This window comes from Orycteropus afer, unplaced genomic scaffold (assembly GCF_000298275.1).
Source record: "Orycteropus afer afer isolate SDZICR_OR568_19922 unplaced genomic scaffold, OryAfe1.0 scaffold00038, whole genome shotgun sequence".
Lineage (NCBI taxonomy): Eukaryota > Metazoa > Chordata > Mammalia > Tubulidentata > Orycteropodidae > Orycteropus > Orycteropus afer.
The window spans coordinates 9,522,889-9,527,815 of record NW_006921625.1 but is presented as its reverse complement, the minus strand read 5'-3'; the positions used below and the strand labels follow the sequence as shown (position 1 = coordinate 9,527,815).

The 4,927-nt window shown below is 48.5% G+C and overlaps 1 non-coding gene across 1 annotated transcript; it reads left to right on the top strand.

Moving 5' to 3' along the window:
- The first annotated feature begins 1,538 nt into the window (after positions 1-1,538).
- On the top strand, positions 1,539-1,612 carry TRNAT-AGU. Its single transcript has one exon. It is a non-coding gene; the product is annotated as a tRNA-Thr (tRNA).
- The last annotated feature ends 3,315 nt before the right edge of the window (positions 1,613-4,927 follow it).

The following is a 4,927-nucleotide window of genomic DNA, read 5'->3' as shown; positions in this document are numbered from 1 at the left end:
CCCACGGGTCTTACCTCACCTGGGCCCACACATCTCACCTTACCAGGATCCACAGCTTTTGTGTCACCTGGGCCCACAGATCTCACCTCACCTGGACTCACATGCTTCACATTACCTGGGTCCTCAGATTTTACCTCACCTGTATCCACAGGTTTCATCTCACCTCTGACCACAGGTTTCACCTCACTTGAGCCCACAGGTCTCACACCACCTGGTTCTATAGGTCTCAGCTCACCTGGGCCCATGGGTCTTACCTCATCTGGGCCCGCACATCTTACCTCACCAGGATCCACAGCTTTGTGTCACCTGGGCCCACAGATCTCACCTCACCTGGACTCACATGCTTCACATTACCTGGGTCCTCAGATTTCACCTCACCTGTATCCACAGGTCTCATCTCCCCTGGGCCCACAGGTTCACCTCACTGGGCCCATCACCTGAGCATGTGAGCTCTCACACTGCAGGTAAGGTCTCCACAGCTGGCTTTGCCCAGTGACCGGTGCAGCCCAGGTGCTCAGAGTTGCAGAACACCGTTTGGGCAGCAAAGATGGTGGCAGGGCATTGGGCTTTCCCAGATGGCTCTCAGAGCGGGTGGGGATCTGCTCCTGCTGGGGAAGGCCAGGGACCCTCTGAAGGCCCAAACCTCTCCCCAGGAGGGAAACACAAGATCCCTCCGCACAGAGAACAGACGGGCAAAGGCCTCACACCGGCAACCTGGGCCTGCGACTTTCTCCTGTGTGAAACACTCGCCCGGGAAGCTCCTGCTCCTGCTTCTCCGGGTCTGCGCCTGAGCCTGCCGATCCGGCCAGGCTGGGGGTTAACTCGGGACGCGGCAGACGCTCTGCCAGAGGCCCGCGGAGGGCGCAGGCAGGAATCCATAAAGTATTTATTGAGCTGCCAGGAGCATCCCCCCCTTTCATGTGTGTTAGAATTGATGCAAAGTTTCCGAGACAAGGCTGCGATTGCGGCTGTCACCAAACAATGCCATATTTCTTTTCTTCTCTTAAATTCTTGGGTTCATTCTCTCTAAGAGGGCAATTTGTCTGTCAGGCAGGCAAAACAGGGGCCGCTCCCGCTCTCATTAAACTGACAGCACCGTTATTAGCCGAAAACGAAGCCAGCCCGCCGTGAAGTTAGCCACTGTTTTATGGTGAGCGCCGGGGAGATATTTTCAGTAATTAATTTGATAAATATATTAATTATGAATTGAGTTGACAGTGCGATCAGATTGTCAGCCTTCCAGACAGCCTCTTGTGATAAGTTGCTCTGTGATGAAGTGGTCGGGTTTCAGGCCTGTCATCCTGCAGGGTGCTCTCTTATCGCCCGTCTGCCCACTCACTCTGTAATTTCCTGCGCATTGTAATTAAATGGTAGCTTTCTGATTGGAAGTGACTCCTCAAACTAAATCTCTCTTTCGCTCAGAGCCCGATGGGGGAGGGGAAGAAAAGCCCTTTGTTTCAGGGGACTTTTAAGGTTTAGGAAGCAGTTTTGCTCTCCCATGCCTTTAAATGGACCTGTCTGGTCCTGCAGATATAGTTGGCTCTGTGGCTTAGTTGGTCAAAGCGCCTGTCTAGTAAACAGGAGATCCTGGGTTCAGATCCCAGCAGGGCCTTGCTAAACTTTGACGTTTAAGGAGCTCTGGTAACATAGTGCCTAAGGCACTTGACTACTAACCAGAAGGCTGGAGGTTCAAACCCACCAGCCACTCCTCCGAAGGAACATTGGACAATCTACTTCCGTAGTGATACTGCCTCAGAAACCCAAGGAGGGGTTGCTATGAGTTGGGGCCGACTCAATGGCACATAACATCAACAACATCTGGTTCTGCAAAGACTCGTGTTAGGAAACATCATGTTTGTTAAGTAGAAGGTAGGTGAACACGAGAGAAACCCACCGTGAGACCTAGTGGTAACCATGTTCTCAAACGTGCCGATGATCATGGAGATGGCCTGGCATTGGGGCACGTTTTGTTCCTTGTATGTAAGTAAGGTCACCATGAGCCAGGGCCCACTTGACGGCAGTTAACAACAGCATCAGGTCCCAAAGCGCAGGGCAGATGAAGGAGGAAGCTGGACTTGGGAGCTTTTCAGAGACCAGGCAAGGGTTCAGGGTGGGGGAAGGCTGGGGGTGGCTCTGCCCCCTTGGGAAGGTCACTGCTGCTCTCTGGGCCTCTCCTTAGCCATAAAACAAAGGAGTTAGGCAAAGCTCAGGTGGGTGCCCCCTCCAGGCCTGAAGTCCTGGGACCCTTTGGATGGAGCAAATGTGCAGGCTCCCCGGCCTCTGGAGTCCTCGGAAGGGAGACAGCTAGGCCAAGAGCAGCGGCCCTGTGTCAGCCGTCTCCGCTGTATTTCTGCAGGACAGGTCATTCCGGGAACCCCTCGCGAGCACTTTTTTTTTTTTTTTCCCTTTTGATGAAATTAATGATGAGCACTGCCCGGGGTCATTTGACTCCGGAGATACATGTCAAGATAAAATATTTCAGAAACGCTTAGATTTAATAATTTAGTATGGTGGTTAGCATTTGGGTGCAACAAAGGGAATTATTGGTAACTGCAAATTTAAAAGAGGCAGAAGGAAGGAAGTCCGGCAAAAACGAGGACGGTGGCCATAGGTTTTGTTTGGCAAGACCCATGGCCTGGTTTTAGGATGAGGAATAAGGCCTCAAGGTCTCGTAAAGAAGTCCCTTCCTGAAACCTTTTCGAGGGGCAATGGCTGCTTCCCCGGCTGGCAGAGAAAGTGCGTTGCTCCTTAGGGAGGGGCCTCCTCAGGTTGGGAATCACTGTAATTCTATGGTCTGAGACCCAGAGAGGCCCAGGGCTGTTCCAAACCCCACGGCTAATGCATAAGACCCCATTAGCTTGGCCTCCTGGTCTAGTGCTAAGGGTTGTAGGGCTGTCTGAAAAGAACAGCAACCTTCCATCTGGCAGTTCCAAATCTGACTGCCATCTGCCTGCTGTGTGACTTCTGTGTGCCTTAGTCTCTTCATCTGTAAGATGAGTTTGCACACTCCCTCCCTCAGATTTCAGGGGAGAATTACAGGAAGTAACACATGCATGGTGCCTTTTTTTGTTTTTCTTATTTATTTATTTTATTGTGATTTGGGTGAAAATTTGCAGAGCAAATTCACTTTCCATACAGCAGTTCACATACACTTTGTCTCATGACATTGACCATAATTTACCACAATGCAATAGCTCCCCTCCCACTTCCTCCTGATAGTTACCTCTTCCCTGTGTCCATCCCTCCATGCACTCCTGCCCCCTGAGCTGTCTCCCTGTGCATAAACAGCTCTTCTTTCTCCCATGATTGTTCTTTCCAAGGAGTGTATCTACCTCAGGGAAATGTTCAACTCATATGCCTGTCTATTGTTGGCTGTAAGCCACAGGTGTGGGTTCAATTCCAGACCTGAAGGGAAGCTAGGGGCCACTGTCTCAGTGGTTCCACCAGGCTCTATCAGACCAGCAAACCTGGTCTCTCCATTTTTTTTTCCTCCAAATGATTTTGAGATTTGTTCCTGTGTGGTGCCTTTAGGGCAGCTGGAACATGCTAGAAGCTAAGTAGATATCAGCTATTACATGACCAAAAATAAAATCTCTGAAGATGTTGTTGGCGTGAGGTGCTGTTGAGTCAGTTCTGACTCATAGCAACCACAGACAATGGAACACAACACTGGGGTCTGTGCCATCCTCACAATCACTGCTGTGTTTGAGCCCATTGTTGTTGCCTCTGTGTCCGTCCATCTCATCAAAGCTCTTCCTCTTTTCTGCTAACCCTCTATTTTACCATCAGAAGGAAGGTTGGGCAACCTACTTCCACAGAGATACTGCCTCAGAAAACCAAGCAGGGGTTGCTAGGAGTCAAATCGACTCGACAGCAGTGAGTTTGTTTGCTTTGTTTCTATTTTACCAAGCACGATGTCCTTCTCCAGGGACTTGGTCCCTCCTGATGACATGTCCAAAGTGTACGAAACGAAGTCTCACCAGCCTCACTTCCAAGGAGCATTCTGGCTGTACTTCTTTCCAGAAAGATTTGTTGGTTCTTCTTGCAGTCCATGGTATATTTAATATTCTTTGACAACACTATAATTTGAAGACATCAATTCTTCTTTGGTCTTCATTATTCATTGTCTAGTTTTTGCATGCGTATGAGGCGACTGAAAGCACCATGACTTGAGTCAGGCGCACCTTAGACATCTTTGCTTTTAACACTCTAAAGAGGTCTTTTGCAGCAGATTTGCCCAATGCAATAGGTCATTTAATCTCTTGACTGCTACTTATATGGAAGTTCATTGCATATCCAAATAAAATGAAATCCTTGGCAACTTCAATCTTTCCGCTGTTGACCATTGATGTTGCTCATTGGTTCCATCGTGAGGAGTTTTGTTTTCTTTGTGTTGAGGCGTAGCCCGTACTGAAGGCTGTGGGCGTTGATCTTCATCAGTAAGCATTTCAAATCATCTTTGCTTTCAGCAAGCAAGGTTGTCATCTGCATATCGCAGGTTGTTTATGAGTCTTCCTCCAGTCCTGATGCCATGTGTGTCAGATTCCTCCACTGTAAAGGTACCATTTTCATCCCTTTGTATTGAATAAGAGGACTCCCTAGGTGCAAATGGTTAACACACTCAGCTGCTAACTGAGAGGCTGCAGGTTCAAGTTCACCCAGAGGTGCCTCAGAAGAAAGACCTGTAGATCTACTTCTGCAAAATCAGCCATTGGAAAACCTACGGAGCACAGTTTACTGTGAACCACATGAGGTTACCATGTGTTGGAATCAACAGCAACTAGCTAATTAATGAATAAGAAATCGGAAGACACTCTGAGACTATGTAAATATCCTGTTTGCCCAATGATTTTAGCATCACTGATAATTTTTGTGTGAATCAATTATTACTATAATGGGTAAAAATGGTAATTTCCTTATCACCAAA